Genomic DNA, 25,298 nt, shown 5'->3' with positions numbered 1-25,298 from the left:
CCGGAGTAAGGAAGAGTGTCAAAGAGGATGTGCAGTTTGCGAACTATGGGTATGAAATGATGGGCCTAGCTGTGCAGGTGTTGGCTGGAGTGGTTCTATGTGCACCGCCCCAGGGATGTAAGCAATAGTGTGCATTTGGCAGAGCCGATGCCTAACGAGCAGCCACGCTGGGTACGAGTTCCACTGCAGCAACGTCTAGTTTACATGGCAAAGGACGGTATAACCAGATGTGTTGTTGCAAACCCACTAAATGACACCAAAGAACAGTTGGTCGCAACACCCTACTGTAGGCATGTAAGCTGAACTAATTGGCATCACAAGGTCTTATTGCTGTCCAGACCTCTCAACTGTTTCTGATATAGACTCCGATTTTAGGTCTGTCCCCTCTTAATTCCCCTGAAAACTGTTGAGTGCTGAAGAAAAAGTGGTGAAATGCCCTTAATAAATAATGATAGTAATTCAGAGTTATAGACGTTTCACGTCAGAAAAACTATATTAATCCAAATTTTCTTATTCTACAAATGTTTGGGTCTATATTATAACATCAAAGTCTAAACACTTTGAATGTTATAATATCAAACCCAGTAGAGTGTATGCTTGAAATAGCGAGGCTGCAGAACATCGAATACTTTCCTAAGGAAAGTATTCAGTGTGCTGTATCTGCAACTTCGCTATTTCCTCAACTGTGGAGTGAAGGTTACAGACTGGGTTAAGGTAAGTGTGTGAATGAAGGTGATTGTGCTATTGGGCATGGGTTAGGTGAGATAGGGTTAGGGCGTGGTCTGGTAAATGTGCGATTGTGTGTACGTGAGGGTTAGGGTGGGGTAGGTGAGTTAGGGTTTGAGAGTGGGTAAGGTGAATGTGCGATAGTTAGGGACCTTAGGGTTAGGGTTGGGTTAAGGTAAGTGGATAGCTAGTGGTGTATGTCTGGTTTAGTGTAGGGTTTTGTGAAGTGTATGTGTGTGGATTATTTATTTTGGCATGCTTGAGTTGTGTGTTTGTCGGAACAGGAAATTTTTTCCCTGGGAAAAAATTCGCTATTCTGACTGTTCGGTTTTCTGGTGTTTCAATTGAATGGGTTCGATATTATAACATTCGATGTTTTTAGACTTCAGTGTTATAATATAGACCCCAAATGTTTCAGGTTAATGCTACAAATATTTAGAAAATGTCCCTGATTATTTGAGGAGTTATCCCTGATACTGTTGAGATTTTTCTCTGATCGTTTGAGAGCTATGTTGCTGTCCTCACCCCTACCCAGGAGTGTGATTGTCCAGACCTACCCCAAAATGCAGGCTATATAAACAGCTGTTGCTGTAGAAGAAATGGCCAGCTCTGGACCTCTCTGTCAGCCATCCTGCACATCCCTGGACATGTCCCCTATGATCAGCCCCTTTGTGTGGCCCAATAACACCACTTACCTATCGACCCCTGTTGCATTCATAGTAATGCCCACAGTCATAAATAGGTGACACCCTCCACACAACTATATTGGCAGAATCTGGAACCCTCAATCTAGGTGTATTACCGCAGCTGTCCCAGACTACACATGTAAAAACACATGAAGGGAAAACCCAAGCACACTTGGATCACCACCTGGCAAAGTCTGCCACCCCCAACACTCCAGACCCCTTCACCAACTACTGACACTGACACCTCCTGTCCTGCCTCACATACATATCCCAACACCCTGCAACCTGCACTACTGCACCCCCACCAATCAGTTGAACAGCCTACTATACAGTTAAAATGTCCCCTCCTCCACCTACCCGCCTACACCTCCACTATTCGCATCTACTCTACAACACAGGTATGGCATAATTAACCTAACCTGAATACCTGAGTGTAGTCTAACCAAAAATGCTAAACTGGAATTCCACTTAACCTTACACTGACCTTCGTGAACAGTCACACCTGATATGTACACCTGACTTAAGCATGTATAAAACCGACATGTACATGAAGTAGTGTGGGAGTATGCAGCAGCAAGTGGGAGTATACCTGTATGGGCAGCGATAAGCATTGCCTTCACAGATTAAGCAAAGTAGAAGCTAACTAGTTTAAGAAACTGCAACTGGTGGTTAGCAGTGCTTAGCGTGACACAAACCCGCGCAAATCCACGTGTTCTGCCCAGCATCAAAATAAACTGCCTCTGCAAGGCTCGAAGTCAGGACCTTGTACACTATAGTCACAGTAGTCAACCACTTAACCATCATAGCAATACAGATGAATAAGGTATCAGCAAACTAACCTCACCACTGGTAAATCAAACCAAACATGTGAACTGAATCTGTGTGAAGTGGTATAACTTGCTACATAACATAAATATGTAAACTGGAGTACTGCAGTAAGCATAGATGTGAGGTGTTATTGTAATAAAGTGTAGAAGTCCCCAGGTCCCTATACAGTGTATGCACACATGAATCACAGATACCAGACACATATATAACCTGTAATGAAGAATAAATCACTGCCAAAAGGCAAATATAGTGCAAATTAACTATTAAGCAATGCTAACTGCAGCACAGCTCAACTTAGTAAGAGTAAGCAATGTGTAGGGGAGCCAATCCAATCTGCCTACTGGTATACCCATTTAAGCACTGCCAACCTTAGGTAAGCAGGTGTGCCCATAGCTTAGCCTCTTCAAACCTGGCCAATCACAGAAAAGTGCGGGTAATTGGCCACTTTTAAACCACACTGGTGAGAATACATTCCATAACTGGTTGTAGCTTCCTACTGCAGGCAGAATGGCTGGTGTGGGTGAAGGCACAGGTTTTAGAGAGCAGCACTGGGGCATCCAGGAGTCAAAACGCATGGTATGGCTTCTGGTAATACATCATGAGGAGAGACTACTGCAGGGCCAGTACCAGGGCTCGCAGTATAAAATGAGGCCTGGAACAGTCTTGCCCATGACCTCACCAGTGACACAGGTATCCCCTGGACTGATGAACAGGTCAGGCACCACCATGGTGACCTGAAGAGGTGGCGGGGGGTGTACTGGAACTATGGATCCAGGAGTCTTGGCAGATGGCTAATGCCCCAGTACTAAGTACTCATTCCACTAAATAGTTAAGAATTGCCTAGCTTGTATATACTATGGATAGGTATGGCTAAATATCACTGTATTCCTCTGACAGCTGCAGATGAGTGGGCTGTGTACCAGCAAGCTCATGATGCCAGGTTGCAAAGGCTGTGTCACGAGGCAGGTTAGTATTTCTCTACATATACTGTCATAACAAATACATATAAGAGCATTAGAAAGTGTGGAGTCCTTCTGTTTACACATCTTTCATATGTAATTGAACTGTTGAATACTATAAATAGTACTGCTGTATTGAGCAGTGTTATCCATGCTGTGGTATGCAGATAAAATGTGTATGAAGTTCTGTATAACAATGTTGGAAGTGCCAAGAAATTAATCATATTGTACAAGTGAGGGAGACTTAGAAAACAGTAGAAAGCTTCACATCAGTTCCCTGGTGGCACAGTGTACTGTGATATTAACTATAATTTTGTTGTCACACATATATAGACAGTTGTATGCATATTCATACCCCACAACTGTTCCAGTCTGCCCAGCATGTCCAGATAAATGTCCCATATCACCAGCCTGGTGCCCTGTTCTCCTGAAAAAGCAGTGTGATAAACTCAGAAATGTAGGCAGCTGTTAATGACATATAACTGAAAGTCAAACATGTACATAGCCATAGAATGTATATGAAAAGAAACCTGTCATTCTAGCACCTCATCCAAAGTATATGACAACAATACTCAACATATGTTGCATTAACACCTGCATCTTGTCACAGGACACAGGTCACGTATATAATAATCTATAAACATACCAGTGCACAATATAAGGCCATTGGGTAGTGTAATAATACTTGTAAGGGAAAGATCACTGCAGTGACTAGGAATATTGTGAAAACTACAAGGATATATTAGTTGTTAATTGAACTCTCTCTCACCCCTACCATATGTGAGAAATAACCCAATGACACTCCTCAACTGGTATGTGTACACTCGTAACATTTGTTGGGACATATGTCCTAATGGTTTATACATATTCACATTTGTTTCTATGTATGTGCCATGTAAAAATACACCCATATTGGTGGCCTGTTGCCATCAATGAAACCTGCATGCTCTTGTAATGGCCACTGTTGTTCCATATATGCATGTGTTCTGCTTGCTCTGCAACTGTGCTAAATCTGGTGTTTTGGATTAATGGGAATATCTATGCATGCTGGTATAACTAATCCTGAATGCTGCTGACTGTTTCAACCCATATCTGTCATAAACCTGCTACATCATTGCTCGTATGGGAAGGCCAGTCCCAGCAGACCCAACTGTCCCACCTCAGCTGGCCATGGCACCGGGCACCAGCACATCTGAGGCCCAGCCTGGGACCTCCTCCTCTGTGGGCCCTGTGCCAACTTCGGGTGGAACTGCTGCAGGGGATGGTGGTCACCCCTTCCTGGGAGTGGTCATGGAGGGGAACCTGCCACCCATCAACATGTCCGGGCCGTGGTGCATAGGGAGCTCGACCTGGAGTTTCAAGACCGGCTACACCAGCTTGGGAGCCAAGTTGCCAATTAGAGGGTGAGCCTGCCCCTCCTACACAGCCCCCAGCACAGTCACCTTTGGGGCCGTGAAGGTGCAGTGGTGACTACCCATCAGTGGGGACCTCAGTTCCAGTGTTCCCATTTGGTGGCTCATGGGCTTGCGACTTCCAAACACCCCTCCCCATCCAAGGTGTTTACCCCCCACATGTGTCATATACTGCCCCTGTATGTGTCTTGTTTGTTTTGTCTGTTAACCTACCCAACCTACCTTCCCAATTATACATACTATGCCTCCCCAACATCCCACTCTCACCTGAATAAAAAAAGGGCAATGTGTTCCCACAAAAACATCACGCCCAATACATAGCTGTCCATTTCACACGTGTCCACTGGACACTTCTAAATTTGGTCTAATTGGCATCACAACAAATTTATGTTGTCCTCATCCCTCTCCCAGGGGTTTGAGGCTCCAAATATACCTCCAAATTCAATGTATATGCACAGCTGTTGCTGTAGAAGAAATGGGAAGCTATGGACCTTTCCTACACCCTTCTTCCACATGCCTAGCTATTTCCCTTACTGTCTAAACCTCTTTGTGCCCCTTTTTCACCACTTTCCTATCAACCCTTTTTTCTTTTTTTTTAAAGAAATTAGCGCGGAGGTAAGTGGGAGTAGGCACTTGTAAGCAGCAGTAAGCAGGTTTAAGCTTGTTTGCACAGGGGTAAGCTATGCCTACACAGGTTAAGCAATTTAAAAACTAACAGAGTATGAGAAACTGTAACCGGAGGTTAGCAGTGCTTAGTTCTGCACAATCCCATGTACAACTGCTTTACAGTGCCTTAATCACTCTGTATCCAATGGCTTGTGTTCTGCCCAGCAACAAAATAAATTGCCTCTGCAAGGCTCAAATCCAGGACCCTACACTCCATACACAAAGTGATTTGCCACTAAACCATGACAGATGCAAAGACATTCAATGTGTTCAGAAACATATCATCCAGTCATGTCATGCAACAGTACAGAGAATGTATACAAACACCTAGATGTCTGTGTGTTTAATGATATTAATAACTAAACAGATACAGCATATATATATATATATATATATATATATATATATATATATATATATATATATATATTCCTATCACTATATACATATATATCAATATATATGCATATATACATGCATATGCCTAAATTGACACATATATGTGTCTACACCTATATGTCTACATATAAACAGCACGTTACATATGTGTACGCAGATATGCAGATATATATCTATGTAGGTATATATGGAAATAGTTCTATATCTGTTAGCATGTATATATATATATATATATATATATATCTATCTATATATATATATATATATATATATATATATATATATATATAGGTATATATGGCCATACAACTGTAGATAGCAAAGGCAGATTAACAAATACACATATGTCTACATGCACCGTATGAGAGACCCCACACACTATACGTCTCGTACAAATAGGCATCCCCACCCAGCCAAACATGTGCACCCTGCAATACATTACCAAGTACAGTCTGCCTCCCATAGGACATGTAATATGTGGAAGCCATCAACATCCCCAGGATACAGATACACAGACACAGATATGCAGATACAGATATACATATGTATATATATATATATATATATATATATATATATATATATATATATATATATATATATATATATATATATATATATATATATATGTGTGTGTGTGTGTGTGTGTGTGTGAGACTACACATACAAACGCAGATATATGTACAGTATGATACATATGCAGAAGGTGCACACAGTATGCCTACAGTTAACACCTGAACAACTGGACACTGTATGGGCCACCCATACAAATGTCAATCGTTGCCTGCAACATATACCCATAGAAAGGTCATAGGAAAGATGCCACACCCAGGTTTGCAGAAATGGGAAAACTTTAATTGTGTACTATTTCAGTTTTATATGCCATGTCATATAACTGTTCAGACACTGACAGCCATATAAACAGAGAACTGCAACTGTGAAACAGTTACACTAATACAGTAGTCTGTAAAAGTTTACAATTGTGGCTGTCCAGCCCACACCCTTCTGATTGTACATTAGTGAAAACAGGCTGGCCACAGGATACCAAACAATCAACAGTATGTACTGCAGGTGTGTAGTCCAGCAGCCTCTATCTACACTCTGTACAAACTCAGTAGGTGGTAAAGATGTTATGTTATCACATGGGTTGTAACTGGCACATAACAAGGCATAACTGTCACCATCATGAGCACACCGACAAACAGAACAGTCTGTATTGCAGGAGGTAGTAGGCTTGCAGTACTCCAATTCATGTAAGTAATGTAAATATAGGTGAAGCATACGGTGTACATCCAGATACCTTGTGGTAGCTCACCCCTGATAGCCTCACATGTTGTAACAGCCTAGGTCATTTATGGTGCTCCCCACCTAGACTCCATAATACTGGCCCATATACCACTGTTACATACACTGGCCTCTTGTTTGCATAAGGGCACACATGTATTGTGTAGGTGACGCCCACACATATATGGCCCCAGCCCCACTGTCTGTGTGGGGGATACAACAGCAGTGGACTAATGGCAGCAATGGCAGTGTGATATACCCACAGTCCACTACAGAACAACCCCCAATAGCATGACATATGTGCAAAGCTTGGTATCTAGATGAAGGATAGAGGCTGGAACACAGGCACATATGTGGAACAGTGTTGCCATACACTAAGCAAGGTGCTGGTGTTACAGGATAGTCTGCAATGTACCCTTAGTCAGGGAATTGAGGTTAGAAACAGAAATGGATGTAGCCATGTACTGATTGCATGCAACACACACACTGCCAGTGTAATATCTAACACAGGACCTGTGTGGTGGATGGACAACACATGATAGGCATACCTCTGACCAGCAAGAGGATAGGCCCACAGTAGTGAGCTATGCAGACAGACTGCATTCCAAGGTGAACTAGTATGTATACACACACACACACTCTCTGTAATACCAGTACTATACAAAACATATCACAACTCTACTCACAATCTGTCTGTGATTCCTGATCCTCCTACTAATATGTGGCTGCCCTGAGCATGCAGGTTCTTCTGTAACTGGTATTGCTACCTGCTGTCTGTAACACTGATGGCCACACACAGGAAGGATGTCCATCACACAGGAAATGTAAAGGGACCACGCCCACATGATGTAGGGATTCATAGTGGTGGTTTCCATGGCGGTGGAAATTGGAAGTACTACACATGTGTAATCATATACGTATATCTATCTGGATAGGTATATGTACATATATTTCCACCATATGTCCTGGACATGGAGTGTAGCCCTACCCCAGCTCCTATAGTCCCAAAGGTGTAATGCAAGGGGATGTCAGATATGTATAGCAGGTATATTACTAGACTATTGCTACTGTCACTGGGATTGTCTTCATAGACATGGTGTGTGTGGAAGGTCACATCTGCTTATGACATGTGTGCCATTTGCTACTGACAGACATCCTAAGGAAATCATTTTAAAGTACCGCCGCTAGCATGTAATGCCCCTTTGGAGTGCAGCAGAGATATTGGTCAATATATGTGGAACTTCGGGCACACAATGTACAGTCCAGAGGTATACACATAATCCCTTAGTGCACAACATGTGTACCAGGCCTGACAATATGGATGTAGACAGCCATGTAGATGGGTATAACACATAACGACTGGTATACATATGCCACCATAGGTTTTGTATTCACACACTCCTGTCTGGCCTGACACATAATGAATGCTGGTACAGGGGTGCTATGGACACATACTACTCACTACATATTGACATACACCTGTACACCATACGACTGCTCTGTGTGACATACATGATATTTAAAGGAGGGCCGGCAGCAGTACATGTGGCAAGTATCTGCACATGACATCTCACTTGGTAAGTACACTAAGCTGCTAGGCATGTAACAATGCACTGTGCAGGTTACAGGCAGACTGGCACAATACTGGCCTACATCTCGTATGGGGGAATGCACATGTACCTGCATATATAGCAGGCTCAACAGCCATGTCACAGCACAGGGTAAGATACACCTGTGTGAAAGTGCATAACCACAACCAATGTGAACACAGCCACAGACACATATGGTAAGCTAGCATAATATTACAGTATATGGACTATCTGTTCTACACCATCCTCATATGTGCCACTCACAGAATGACCCTACATATACTGGGCTACTACACAGTTTGGTCTGATGGCTGTCTGTGGTATGGCACATGTGTGTGTATGGCCCTACAAACATGTATGCCAAAATGGTACCATATAGTGGGGTAGCATGTAACATCAGATAGAAGGGGAGCTAGAACAATGACATCCACCACAGTCTGTACACAAGCTAAGGTACATATTAACAATACACACACTGCTGACATTCACTATCACTGCACAGACCTCAGTACTGTACAAACATCCAAAGAATGTCCAGGTTATGTCATGAAATGTAACCCCTACTGTACACGACATGTGTAGCAATCTGACATATCACTGGCTTGTTATCAGATATGAGATCACTATTTATGGTGTACAGTACATATGCACCACTTCATGCATGACATATGTACAAAGGTTGACAGAGGTGTGGTTGACAGCGCATACACAGGGCCAGTATAGACATGTTGCTGTGATAACCTCATAAATTTACCATTTTTACGGGGTTTATTGCAACATATGTCCTATGAGGGATATGAAGTCAGTAACTGTCATGGCCTTCACCATCTACAGACTGCAATCCTCACACTACCTTCTGCATTCAGCAGATGGATGCATCATGGCTAGCACATGAGACCAAAGGCACAACACTGCCCAGTCTGCAGATGACCCTGCAGTTGGGGATTCCTCATATACATGGAACTGACATGGCAAGTATTGCGACATGTACAACAGGCATATCCAGACAAACACTGTTAAACCAACATTACTCCAAATGCAGTATAGCAGCACTTACAGTCTGTAGTCAGGTCAGGCACCTCCCCCTCCTGTGTGTTGCCCTCTTTCTACAGTGTATGGTGTTAGCAGTAAATCCCCAATCCATCTGAGATGCTGTTTGCCAAACAACAGATCTAGTTCCTGTTCACAGTGACAGAAAAGGGCCAACACCAACCTGATGTTCCCATGTATTGGAGTGTGTTTCCATGCAATTGGCTATGGGAATGTTACCACAGCTGTTCCACATGCAATCAGCTAGGGGAGGGCTGCAATTTGTGCAGAGGCCATCAGCTGATCATGAGCATCACTTAAAATACACATGCTGCTGCCTAAGCAAATCCACCAGAGAGGGTGTGGGGGAAGCAGACAGAGGCGAATGCATGTCATGGAGGGGTGGGAGAGTTTAACTGAAACATGTTTGTGTCAAATACCTACCAGCACAGAGTATCAAGCCCCCAACAACTATGTAGTGCTATCATAGTTCGATGCAGTTATTGGATGTGCCACATGGGTTACCTGCTGTAGAGCACTCAGAACATATATGTCATGGTGAGTGACATCTGCAACAGGGATATGGTAGATATACACTAGGTGATGTACACGTGCCTGTCTACATGAACAGGTGCCAGTGTCAGCACAGGCACACTCACACAGGGATGCACACAAATTGACACACTTGGCAGGGCCAGCAGTTCAGCTCATCACTAGTGGGATTGGCACAATACATAAATGAGCAGGTATCACATGCCCTACATGGGTCATATGGAGGTTGTATGGGCAATGAGTATTAGGAGGTGTCAGACATCAGACAGCATGATTCACTGTGCCCTGGGGGGGTTGTAGTGAATGTGGATGTGGAAATACGCACCATACAACACACACGAACACACAGGGTGATAGTTCTGACATGCATGGGTGCATGTCTGCATGGGTGTGTGGTGTTCAACAGTGCCAGCAGGCTATACAAGGGTAGGTGATGGGTATACCTTGACATCAGGCCACATGACAATGGTCTGCATTGTGGCTCAAGCCTGTAGTTTCTGCATTTGCCCACACAGGTGGGTATTGCATCTCCCATCCAGTCACCTGGATGACTATTGTGTGTGGCCAATGCTGTGCATCACTTGCCATGTATGTGTTCCTTAGTCCATGACATGGATGGTGTCTAGGATGCACACACCTCCCACATGCATGTACAGTGATATGTGGGACCATACCTGGGGTGTCTGGCCCATGTTGTGAACACAGATTATCATCAGATGTGCCAGTCTTTCCCACCTGTGGCAGAAACTGGTAATGGGCAGCAGGTTTACCCTGCACCTACATTAATAGCATGCTTACAGCATTCCCTGATGTCGGTGTCATCTGTCCATACAGGGCATGTTGTCAGGCATGGTATGTCCATTGTGAGTCACATATGAAGGCACAGTGGGGTTGTTAACTGTGATTGGCTGTCCTTGATGTCACATGTATGGGTATGGCTTTGCACCTCAGCCTCTCAGTTAATTTACATCTGTTATCCCTGTATGGTTGACATTGTGATATATAGTAGGGCCACCATAAATGAAATTAGCAAAAACCCCTCCACATTGCCCTCAGGTGTCACACACTGACAACCACCTCTACACAGGATACAAGTTACAAACACACATACCTGTCATGTCGGGGAGTAGACCCCCTACCTAACTAGTTTACTACACTACACAGTTATAGTACATGCTACTGACATTAAGGAAGTATATCTTCCCCAAAGGTGTATTTCACAATGAATGACATCAGCAGGATTACCAAACTAGGGCATGTCAACTGTACTGCGAGTGACTAGCCTAAAATGCATTGCTCCCTACACAGACAGTGAAAAACATGCAAAACATCCACAGTTGACATGTGTGGGTAGAGAACCCCTGACCGGGGTCTATATGACACTACAGCATGGAGCTGTTATAGGATGCACCACAGGTATTACTAGAGAAACCCTTCCCTAAAGGTGTATTTCACAATGACTGGCATCAGCAGGATTGCCAAAGTAGTAATGTACTGTGAGTGAGTAGCCTATAATGCATTGCACCATAAACAGACATTGAAACACACACAAAACATCCACAATTGCCATGGATGGAGATGGAACCCTACCACCTTTCTAAATCACACCACAGCAATATGCAGTTACAGGACGCGCTACAGAGATTACTGAGCTACAACCTTCCCAGAGGTGTATTTCTAGGTGGGTGACATCAGCAGCCTTGCCAATGATGAGTGTATGAATTCTAAGGAGTGTGAGTACCCTAAAAAGCATTGTTCTCTACTTAGTCAGACACACACAGTTGGCAAGTCTGGGGTTAGAACACCTACCTATCTACTTCATTACACTACAACAGTACACAGCTACAGGACATGCTACAGAGATTACTGGGTTATGTCTTTCCTAAAGGTGTATTTCTAGGTGAGTGACATCAGCAGCCTCGCCAAAGTTGAGTATATGAATTGTACGGCGTGTGAGTAGCCTAAAAAGTACTGATTTCTTCTCAGTCAGACACACACAAACTGTTGCTAGGTCTGGGGTTAGAACACCTACCTAACTATTTTATCACACTACAGCAGTATGCAGTTACAGGACATGCTACAGAGATTACTGGGTTATGATTTTCCCAGAGGAGTATTTCTAGGTGAGTGACATCAGCAGCCTTGCCAAAGCTGAGTATATGAATTGTACGTAGTGTGAGTAGCCTAAAAAGCATTGCTCTCTACTCAGTCAGACACACACACACACATACACAGATTCACACACAAACACACACAGTTGTCAGGTCTGGGGTTAGAACATCTACCTAACTACATTATCACACTACAGCAGTATGCAAGTATAGGACGTGCTACAGAGATTGTTGGGCTATGATTTTCCCTGAGGTGTATTTCTAGATGAGTGACATCAGCAGCCTTGCCAAAGTTGAGTATATGAATTGTATGGAGTGTGAGTAGCCTAAAAAGCATAGCTCTCTACACAGTCAGACACAAACACAAACACACACTCACACAATTGCCAGATTTGGGGTTAGAACCACTACCTAACTAGTTTATCACTACAGCAGTATGCAGTTATGGGAAGCACCATGGAGATTACTAACTACAGCTCTCGCAAAGGTGTCTTTCACATTGGATGATCTCAGCAGGCTTGTCATGATACTGCTATGGGGAGGGCAGTGTGTGCATGGGCCATAACCCACTGATGTAGGAGTTGACATGCCACATGCGGGCACACACGGGTTCATATGTCACAGGTATGTGTATACAGCTATTAGATGACTACTTCCTTGTACAGTCATGTTGCACAACTGGCATGTCCACCACATAGTCTGTCATGCTGACAGATACTGGTGGCTAGTATCTGCAGTGAGTGACATCCACACCTCATGTGTTTGGGGCCCTTTGACTGTGTGCTGGGTGGGACAGGCCCGGATGTCTCCTTGTCACAGTCACCCTTTTCCACACATCTATGCCTGTCTACCTTTGGCTTATTATAGTGTGCTGTCCCTACATATATGTATGCATTCCTATCCACTTTGTGTGGAAGGCAGGAGTGGTGCATACTGATATGTGTCTGCACTGAGAACTGTGACAGCCAGATATGTCTGGTCCACTGGTGCTTGCAGACATGGCCTTCATGTGTTTAAGTGTGAGAGCATGCCCAGTATGGCCATCTGTATTGCATGTGTGGATCAAGTCCAGGTAGTTTGTACTGCAGTGCTGACCTTTGTGTTGTACACTGACAGGTAGCATGCTGTGCCTGCAGGGTATCAATTGATCATTAGACATTGACGGTTGCTACATTTCTGCATAGCAGGGGGGACACCTGACTGTTTCTACTGTTCTACACAGGAGTGGGGGGGGCACACCTGACTGTTACTATAAGTGTACGTTGGATGGGGGGCACACCTGACACTTGCACACATTTGCTAGGACTGTACTGGTATGTCAGGTACTCCATTTCAGTCTGTAGTCTTACCTATCCTGCTGGCTAGAGGCATACCAGTGTACTACAGATCTTAGCTTTGTTTACCTACATATTAGACTTCACAACTTGCATCCAACTACCTGGCCTGCTGTGGTTTGTCTTTGTAGGCCTGGGGGAGGGGTTATACATAGGGTGCATTCAGAGGCCATAGTACAGCATTTGTTTGTGTTTGTCTACACCTGTCCTGCTGGCTGAGACTGTTGCTGGGTATGTAAACCTTCCTGACTGGCATGTGTGTCTCTTATGGACACACATGTCGCTCAGCCCATTTCCTGCAGTGAGTTTTGTCACCCTGTGTAGTACTGGCTACTATGGTGATTCCAGTATGTGTTACAGATGCCATGGTGCCACTATGGGTGTCTACTGTCTGCTGCCTTAACATTCAGCCACCCAGTTCCCTTGCATGCTCACATCCATACTATAGCTACAGGTAACAACACATTCTACTCCATTTGGCAATTAGTAGGTTGACTGACTTACCTTGAGGGTGTGCCGGACTTGAGGATGGTACTGGAGGGCTGTCTATGTTGGATGCACATAGTATACTCCCTATACATGGTTGGGCACAGGTAGTGTCATGTTTGGCATCCCTTTTACTGTCTGTGTGAGTCAGAGAGAGGTGTCATTCCCTGGGTCCCTACTGTGTCAGTGCATATGCTATGTGTTGCCTTTTTGCCAAGGCCAGGGCATACTGGGCATGCCTCCTTCTTCCTACTAGGGCAGGCTCAGGTTGTTCCTCCTCTAATTCACTCTGTGCCTATACAGGCCTTGGCATTGGTGGGGGGCTGTGTGGCTCTGCCCCATGCTGTTCCTGCTGCAGCTGTTTTTACAGGATCATATTGTGTAGCATAGCACATACCATAACAATTTGGGTACATGTAGCTGGTGCATACTGCAAGGCTCCACCGGATGTGTCCAGACACCGGAACCGTGACCTGAGCATCCCAAACACATGATCTATTATATGTCTGGCCTGTGCGTGTGCCTCATTATGGCGTTGTTGTTCAGGTGTGTGTGCATTTCTGATGGGTGTTATCAGCCACGGCTCCAGTGGTTACCCAGCATCCCCCACTAGGTGACCATAGGGGATGTCCACATTGGCAAATCTGTGGTACAGCTGCATCAGATGCCATATGTGTGAATTGTTATAGCTTCCAGGGCAGCTGGCACACACATTCATTATAATGCCCTGGGCATCACATATGATCTGGCAGTTGATGGAGGGGATGCCCCTGTGGATGATGTAGGCCCTACCCTGCTCACTGGGTTGTGCTTTGATGCATAAGTGCGTGCAGTCTATAGCACCCACTACCCCAGGGTATTCTGCTATTTGGTGGAAGAGACGCATATTGCTGGTCAACACCTCACGTGTGTTCAAGAAATATACGTGCTCACAGGCATGTGCTGACATGGCATCCAGGAACTGGTGGAATACACTGGATGCTGATGCCTGTGAGTTGCCCATGATATCTCCAGTTGTGCTTTGGGAGGTACCTGTGGCTAGTATATCTAGGCCTACACATACCTTGGTATCCACTGGTATGGGTTCCCCTCAGCTAGTTTGGTGTGTCAGGTGTGGCCGGCACAGCTCAACAGCTTGCTGTAGGAGGCCTATATGCTCCACTATCTCCAGCTCATGTAGCCCCTGGTAGGTTACCCTGGGTCTGTATTCTTCTCTGTCTCCTCACTGTGGGTTGTTCGGCAGCATTCACATCCTCACCATCATCAGCCTCTTGCACATGTTGTTCTATGTTGCCTGCTGCAGCCCTTATAATTTTGTAGGTTTGTTTGTTAAAATGTCCCCGCTTGTATACACCGGTGGTGTAGAGTGTGGAAAAACCAGGGGGATAGGTGTTCGCTTAGTTTATAGTAGTGTTCTGGACTGGGCTGGTCTGCTGCCTGTGTAATTAGCTGATTCTGATACATTTCACCTGTCAGCTCAGCTAGTTCTCCTTGATTACCTTCTTACTGCTATTTTGACTTCCCATTGCCTCCCTGTTCAAATGTGCACAGAGCTGCTATTGCCTGGTTTAACTTCTTTTTTCTTCCTGTACAACCCGATGTGTGGCGCGCACACCTGCTTACACTTTGTAAACAGTGCTAGGCAGGTTTAGATGCACCCCTAGCTTAGCTGTGCTAAGCTAGGTACAATCCCGAGCCACAGGGCTCCAGTCCACTTACTGTATGTTTGACACACACCCCCATGATGTCACCTATATCCTAGTCTTGCACCCAGGTATTTATACTCTTACACTCTTGGGACCTGCCTCACACCCTGGGGAAAACTGGGATTCACTATCCTTCACCTCATTTGCATAGGATTGCCTGCTAATGCATAGTTACATGTCTCACACTGAGCCTTCCCTCTTAGCAACCATTACTCACTGGCCAGGTTGTCTTCTGCCTGCCATTGACTTGCATGGCAGACTACTGCTTTTAGTTAGAGTGCTTATTTTAGGTTTATTTTATTATTTCCCCCCGATCCTGTTTGCGGTGCCGCTGCCCTATGCTTCAACAGACGTAATCAGTGGACATTTCATAAAAGTTGTATTTTGTACATTTGGCATTGTTTGCAATGCCAATGGCCTTCTACTTGGCCATTGGCATGTTTCATCAATGCTATGCAGCCTTTATTTGGAGCTGTCATAGCTCTGTTTTGCAGTTTGCAGTACCGTATTCGGTTACTACCTGAGCACATTTCTGCATATTACGCTAGTCCTGCATGCCCTGATTCCTGCTTCCTGGATGGCAAATTTACTTCATTTGCATGCTTTTCACCTGCAAATGGGGTACTTTGCATGCGGGGGCTGGTGACGTGCAGCACTAATGCTACAGCGCTCATGCACGTACGTGGATCACTCGGACGCCATATTGGCAAATTTTCATCTTACACTAATCATGTACGCCATGCAAGCTTTTGAGAATCCGGGGGACTGTAAAATGTGAACTTCAAGATTGTAGCAACATTGCCATCTGCTGTAAGGAAAACTAAGCCAATCATTTCAAATGTTCTTTGAAATTAAAATTATGTCTTGTAGGTTCTTTGATCTGTAGAGCTTGGAGTCATTTGGTCTGGGCTATCACATTCTTTCTATTGTTTTAACTTAAGGAATAATAGCTAGAGTGTACATGTGAAATGTCTTTTATTGTTGTAGTTTCCTGAGTAGATGTTAGCTTGCTAAATAATGTAGCCTGTTGGCCTGGGAACTCCAGACTAAGTGTCAAAATGATGTAATATGTATACTGGGAAAACCTAAGTGTCAAAATGATGTAATCTGGGAGGGCCCAGCAGACTGTAAGCATTTTGATCTTGATATCCAACCTTCAGCACTGCCTTATGCTCTCTTTATAAAAGTAAGTTAATTTAGAAGTATCAGGAACAACAACAGGGTGCAAGAGTGGAAAAACGCCACCAATAAATACAAAAAACAACCACTCTGTAGCCAATTTCCTACAACCCAAGTAGAAAAATTATTTTCTTGCAAAACCTTTAAATGTCCAAAAGTAAAAAACAAGAACAATATATCCAAATAAAATCCAGATAGAGGTCAAGCGCTTTCATCATCAGACTTCATCAGAACATTTTACCATTACTTTCCTACACATTTATACAAAAAGTTGTCTCAATTAATCAACAGTAATTAGTTCTTAAAGTTAAGTGCCTAAATATAAAAAAACATTAAAACATGTCCTCTTTAGAAGGAAAAAATGTGTGCAAATACAACTTTTAAAAGTGTAAAAATTTGAGGGAAGAATTAAAAAGTATATATATAAAATACAAACTCTAAAATTTAGATGCCCTGAACTTTAATTCAGGTTTAATACTTATATGTTCATTAAAGCCTGGAGCTTCAGTAGCATTTAGTTTAAACTGCCACCTTGCTTCTGCCCTAAGCAATTTGTTGGTCCAGTCCCCACCCCTAATATTTTTACTAACTACATCAAGGATACCAAAATGAAAGGAATGTACAGGGTTCACACTAATATGCTTAAAAAGTCCATTTTTCTCATCCTTTTTTGTAATACTGTAACAGTGTTCATAAATCCTTCTGTTCAGTCTCCTTTCCATTTTCCCAACGTAAAAATAACCACAATCTTTACATAAAGCAAGGTAAACCAAACCTGTTGTTGTGCATGAACCTGTGGCAAAAATTACCTAAGTTCTATATGGTCCCAGATTAACCTTGGGGGTGTTAATAATATATCTACAATAGTCACATGCCCCTCACTTAATTGTCCTTTTCATATTTCCTTTATTGATCGAATGTGGATTTTCCAATAAATATTTAAGATTACTATTGATCTTATATGTAAAAGAAGGTTCACAACCAATAACCGTCAATAAATCTTTGTTCCCTTTAAACATGGTCCGGTTATTTTTAATGATGTTTTTAACTCTGGCAGAGGTTTCACCATGGGTTACTTGTAAAATCTAAATAGTCATTCAGAAAAGCTTTGACCCCTATTGATCATATACTAACTGATTCCTGAGACTTTTTAACGAGGGTTAAGAATGCTTATTATGATAGTGATGTGTGTTTCTCTACTGTTGATGTGGTAGATTTGTTTACCTCTGTACTACATAATGATTTATAGTAATCTTAAATATTTATTGGAAAATCCACATTCGATCAATAAAGGAAATATGAAAGGGACAATTAAGTGTGGGGAATGTGACTATTGTAGGTATATTATTAACATCCCCAAGGTTAATCTGGGATCATATAGAATTGAGGTCATTTTTGCCACAGGTTCATGCACAACAACAGGTTTGGTTTACCTTGCTTTATGTAAAGATTGTGGTTATTTTTATGTTGGGAAGATGGAAAGGAGACAGAACAGAAGGATTTATGAACACTGTTACAGTATTACAAAAAAGGATGAGAAAAATGCACTTCTTAAGCACATTAGTGTGAACCCTGTACATTCCTTTCATTTTGGTATCCTTGAAGTAGTTAGTAAAAATATTAGGGGTGGAGATTGGACTAACAAATTGCTTAGGGCAGTAGCAAGGTGGCAGTTTAAACTAAATGCTACTGAAGCTCCAGGCATTAATGAACATATAAGTATTAAACCTGAATTAAAGTTCAGGGCATCTAAACTTTAGAGTTTGTATTTTATATATATACTTTTTAATTCTTCCCTCAATTTTTTACACTTTTAAAAGTTGTATTTGCGCACATTTTTTTCCTGCTAAAGAGGACCTGTTTTAATGTTTTAATGTTTTTTATATTTAGGCACTTTAACTTTAAGAACTAATTACTGTTGATTAATTGAGACAACTTTTTGTATAAATGTGTAGCAAAGTAATGGTAAAATGTTCTGATGAAGTCTGATGACGAAAGCGCTTGACCTCCATCTGGATTGTATTTGGATATATTGTTCTTGTTTTTTTACTTTTGGACATTTAAAGGTTTTACAATAAAATTATTTTTCTACTTGGGTTGCAGGAAATTTCCTACAGAGTGCTTGGTTTTTGTATTTATTGTTGGCATTTTTCCACTCTTGCACCCTGTTGTTGTTCCTGGTGGTTGTTTGGGGTGTTTTGTAGCCTCCTAGACCTGTAATCTGCTATGGAAGAAAATGGTCTTTCTCCTGTCTTTGAGGAAGAGCTGGACTCTTTACCCTTTCCCTGCGGACAGCAGATGGAGAGTAATAGTGACAATTTGCTTCAACTTATTGTCAATCTTACCAATAAGGTGTCTGAACTTCAGGAAGCGGTGTTTAAAATCCAAAATCCCCTTTGTTCTGGCACGGAGGGTAGAAACAGACATCAACAGGGGTACCTGAGAGAGACAGCACTTCCAGTTTCCCGTAACGTTAACCAGGGTTCATGTAGTTTAGAAAAAGATTGCCAGCAGTCACCAGTTAATTCTGAACAGATGGTGTTGAGGTCAATGAGTCAAGGATCTAACTTTGTTTATGACCGCTTGAGGGACTGGTCAAAGAAGGACTATGGTTTCTTTGCGAACAGCACTAATAGTGAATTGGATAATACAGACTCCAGGTTAGCTACTTTAGAACTTAAATTGCACAAAGTGCGAGGGCTTCAATGCGATAATGCCTATTTAAATGAATGTATTACTAAGGGAAGAGTACCAAAAAGGTCTACGAGTATTTAGGTTTCCTAATGGTATTAAAAAAGGCCAAACTGAGTGTGACGAACTTCTGCGGATGTTCGATAGACATGGCATTGAACTAATGGACTTCATTTGGAAAGCTAACAATAAAAGAATTAATGAATTGTTAAAGGAGATAGATGAGCACAATAACTGTATTTTGCATGATGTAAATTTTAACAAATATTCTTTTAGGTATAATGCAATTTTTGATAAAGTTGAAAATGAAGTTGGTGTTAACATAGAAAGGAAGAAAAATAAGTTATTGAGGGATGAATATGAATATAAGCATAACATGGCATACCCATTACCTAAAGCCTATGCAGAGGGTGAAGGGGTCAGTAGTAACCTCCAGAATCAAGTATTGGCATCTAATAAAAGTGGTACTAATAATAGGCAGACTGTTAACGGAAATTTTCGATTCTGAATACCCCCCACTTAGGAGATGTGAAAGACTACAAAACAAAAACCATTTTAGGCCTGACAATAATTTTTTAGGACCCAGGGGGGTAGGGGGGATGAGGTACAACTACAGGAACCAATCCACTTGAAGGAAGAACAGTTACGAAAAGTTCCCAGTGAATTTAGAGACCCTAACTATGAGGGTATTACTGTCCATAGTGACGGATTAGTGTTTCCCTACAGAGGATTTAACATTTACAACTACGCAGGGGTAGAAATTTGTAAGGACCTATTTCACTTATTAATGAAAGGTTTGAAATTTGTACCTTCAGTTAAGGAAGATGTGAGTAACACCTTAACTGAATTAAAAATCTTTGTAAGGAAATTGAATTTAAAGTTTTTGTACAAGGATAACACAGAGAGTTTTTACAAGGGGAAAACAAATATTAGAAAGAAAAGTTGTTATAACCCACCCCTGCTTCCTATTTTGAGTTCTTTTGAAAATGTTTGCTCACAGGAAATTTACAGGATGTTACATGAACACAGGCCGAAGACATTTAATCTTTCTAAGACTGAGAAAGTTTTGTTAGATAAATTAAAGGGTGAAGATAATTTAAGGTTCATGAAGCCGGATAAAGATGGGGGTATTGTTATAGCAAACTCTGAAGATTATAACAACAGGATTACTTGTATGTTATATGATGAAACTAAATATGAATGTGTCTCAAGGAATGAGATCAATATTTCCCATAGGAAAATTAAATTAATGTTAGAAGATTTGTTGTATCAGGGGGCTATTAATGAAGAAGTTTTTAATTTTTTGAATATTGACCATCCTACCATTCCAATAGCTTTTGGGATTCTGAAGACACATAAAAATGTATTGGATGACCCCTACAGACTTATTATTTCAGGTCATAATAGTATTGCATACCCCCTGGGAGTCTTTGTTGACCAGATGGTCAGAAAAGCTTTGACTCCTATCGATCATATACTAACTGATTCCTGGGACTTTTTAACGAGGGTTAAGAATGATTATTATGATAGTGATGTGTGTTTCTCTACTGTTGATGTGGTAGATTTGTTTACCTCTATACCACATAATGAGGGTTTAGAATTATTTCATGAAGTTTTGGTGGTGGCAAAAACTTAAGTAAAAGGTGTGGCAAAGGGCAAAAGCTGTGCACCCATTTTTGCCAATCTTGTTATGTACCACTGGGAGACTACCTTTGTAATGGACACCCCCTTTAAGGTGTCCTGGTTTCTTTATTTGAGGTTTTTAGATGACCTATTTATATTATGGAAAAATGGGGGACACATGAAACATTTCTTGACTACCTTAATGGGATTTGTGACTATTTTAAATTTGCAGGTACTAGTGGTGACAAGCAGATTAATTATTTAGCTGTGAACCTGAGTAAAGATTCTAATTCTAATAGTTTTCAGTCATGTGTATATAAGAAACCCACTTTTTTGAATGACTATTTAGATTTTACAAGTAGCCACCCTTTATTTGTGAAGAGAAATATTGTCAAGGGCCAAATGGTTAGGGTTGTTAGAATGTGCTCTAATTTTCGATTGGTAGAAGTTGAAACCCAATGCTTATTTGATATGTTTACAGCCGGGGGATACCCTACCGATTTTGTTTCCCAAATTAGGGACCAGGTTATTAGTGAATGAGGTTCTAGATTTAAACCACTACCTGGGGCTATAGAAGCTACAGTAGATCAAGCCAAGGAGGGTGTAAAAGATTTTTCACAGACAATGGTGTTAACCGATGGTGAAACCTCTGCCAGAGTTAAAAACATCATTAAAAATAACTGGACCATGTTTAAAGGGAACAAAGATTTATTGACGGTTATTGGTTGTGAACCTTCTTTTACATATAAGATTAATATTAATCTTAAATATTTGATCAATAAAGGAAATATGAAAGGGAAAATTAAGTGTGGGGCATGTGACTATTGTAAATATATTATTAACATCCCCAAGGTTAATCTGGGACCATATAGAATTGAGGTAATTTTTGCCACAGGTTCATGCACAACACAGGTTTGGTTTACCTTGCTTTATGTAAATATTGTGGTTATTTTTACGTTGGGAAGACGGAAAGGAGACAGAACAGAAGGATTTATGAACACTGTTACAGTATTACAAAAAAGGATGAGAAAAATGGACTTTTTAAGCACCTTAGTGTGAACCCTGTACATTCCTTTCATTTTGGTGTCCTTGAAGTAGTTAGTGAAAATATTAGGGGTGGGGATTGGACTAACAAATTACTTGGGGCAGAAGCAAGGTGGCAGTTTAAACTACTGAAGCTCCAGGTATTAATGAACATATAAGTATTAAACCTGAATTAAAGTTCAAGGCATCTAAACGTTAGAGTTTGTATTTTATATATATACTTTTTAATTCTTCCCTCAATTGTTTACACTTTTAAAAGTTGTATTTGCACACATTTTCTTCCTTCAAAAGAGGACATGTTTTAATGTTTTAATGTTTTTTTATATTTAGGCACTTTAACTTTAAGAACTAATTACTGTTGATTAATTGAGACAACGTTTTGTATAAATGTGTAGGAAAGTAATGGTAAAATGTTCTTATGAAGTCTGATGATGAAAGTGCTTGACCTCTATCTGGATTGCATTTGGATATATTGTTCTTGATTTTTACTTTTGGACATTTAAAGGTTTTGCAATAAAATATTTTTTCTACTTGGGCTGTAGGAAATTGGTTACAGAGTGGTTGTTTTTTGTATTTACTTTAGAAGCATGTTTTCTTGTAGAAGTAGCTAGGACTATAAAGATTAGATTTAAGTGTTTTTCTGTTATATCAGAACTTTCCTACTGTATTGTTTTAAGTTTCTGTGTGATCTCTGAACTCTTGGATAGCACTGTGGTGTAGTAGTGTTATCTTGTGTTTTTAATTATTTATTATTAAATATTTTAAAACCTTTTACCTGTGACTGGTTTGTGTAGAGTTAAGTTAAGCTCTAGAGTACATTGTATATTTATAGAGTTTGTTATACAAAGCCACTCTAATAAGCCTTAGACTGATTAGTCACGCTTACCAATTGGATAATAATATTGCACAGTAATAATTGGACACCCTTTTAAGGGCCTTTGGGTAGCCGATAAGTATTAGCTGATGGTGGCAGTAATTACTACCGTATAGTCTGGGTAATGGGGTACAGCTGGAGAATCTGTGTCAGCCTTTCCCAAGAGTGTCTGTGAAGTTGCATAAATACTGATCTCAAAGTGTGTGTGTGTGGTGTATCAGCTACCTGGGCAGGGACACGAAGCACAGGTAGGACAGAGGGGGTACTAGAGGTTAGCTTGCCAGCTAAGCTGAGATCTGGACCCTATAGCTGTGCCAGTGGGGAGTCTTATTGGGGACCTGGGGAGCAAGGGAGAAACCAGCCCCAGACTGACTGTGATGTCTGTGTGCACATAAGGGAAATTGTACTTTACTGTGTGTATTTGTTATCCTTCCCTCTTATATCAGACACCCTCCCTGGTGTTAGTGGTAAGGATTGAGGCTACTTGATTGCTGAGCCTGGGCATGGCCGTCACAATAAGATTCAAGCACAAAATTTGAAAAACTACACATTAGTTTGTCAGAATAAAAACTCAACAGGCATAATAAAGTCATAGTGTTCGGTCATAACTTATATGGAAAGCCTGCTAATAGGAAGACATAGCATTGTTTACATAATAGATGACTATCATAATGATTATTAATATTCTAGAGGTCATGGAATATGATAACAGATAATATTGCTGAAGGCATAGGATAGTATGAGTAGAGAAGGGTAGCATGTGATAGAGAAGATAATAGGAATAGATATGGAAAAGGTAGGAGTGTAACATCAAGGGAGTATGTATAGAGGAAGGGAGGATAAGGTAAGTTAGCAGTAGGGATAGAGACAGCAGAGGTAGAAGAATGTATAAGAGTGCTTCAGCCTAGGCTCATACTGAAGCAAATACAAGCTTTGTTGAAGTACTCTTTTACAGATGTTGTGAAGGAGTGGAGGTTAGGAGCAGTTCTGAGACTTAAAGGAATGGAGTTCCATAGATTTGCCACAGTGCAGGAGTAAAGGCTTAGGCCTGGGGCTTGTTTAGGTTTATAAGTTATGAGGAAATGTTTGTCTTCAGATCAGAGATGTTTATTTGGGATAAAAAAAAAATGATTAATGGGCTAAGAGCAGGACAAGCTGGTGAGTTATGGATGATTTTGTGTACCATAGTAAGTTGTACATATTGGAGGTGGAGGGGAGTTCCAGTCATCTTAGGGAATGTAAGGCTTTGCAGTGATGATTTAGAGGGTTTGGGTTTATGACAAATGTGGCATTTTTTTTATAGCAGCTTTCTATTTTTTTCTTAAGGAGGTCAGTAAGTTAGTTAGAATTGGGGACCCATATAACAGTGAGGGCAAGAGGTAGGTTTTAGCCAGGGTAATTTTGGTAGCTGCTGTTAGGACATTTTTATTCCGCTATAGCATGCCTAGTTTTTGGTGTTTTTTTAATACTGTTTTGTATGTGTAAATCAAACTTGAGATTATTGTCAGTTGCAACAGCTAGTAGTTTGGTATGCTAAACCTATTCAATTTCAGTATTGTTGGTTGAAAAGATCCTGAAATTTGTTTTGTTGGAACTACGGGGTTTGTGGGTAAAGAGAAGGAGCTTTTTTTTTTTTTTGGTTCAGTAGGAGTTCAGTATTGGAGAGCCATGTTTCTAAGGAAGGGAAAAACATAAGCCCTAACGGATAAAGAAAAAAAAAAGAGGCTATGAAATATCTGGAATCCGCTGAGTCATACGATTAATTCTGCTTTTACAATGACATATACATAATGTCATTTTCTTAAGAGAATGCCAGAATAAGTAAAATAAGGCAAATAATAAATCTGCCTAAACGTTAACAATACGGTGGTACACTGCATTGTTAAAAACTGATATATCAATTGCATAGTTAATGTGATCCAACAAAATAAATTGGATAAACATTGCTTGGCACATAGATTACAAATATTAGTTATCATACAGTACTCATTAAGAAAAGTGTGACTTCCTGGTGTATCTGACTCAGTGTTTTATTAGGTTTCAAACTGCATCCCTACTGGTGGTGTTGCTTGAGGGATAGAAAGGAAAGAAAGAGTACTTGTCTTATAATACTCCATCCA

This window comes from Protopterus annectens, chromosome 7.part0 (genome assembly GCF_019279795.1).
Source record: "Protopterus annectens isolate FY-2018-M chromosome 7.part0, PAN1.0, whole genome shotgun sequence".
Lineage (NCBI taxonomy): Eukaryota > Metazoa > Chordata > Ceratodontiformes > Protopteridae > Protopterus > Protopterus annectens.
This window is presented reverse-complemented; position numbering follows the sequence as displayed.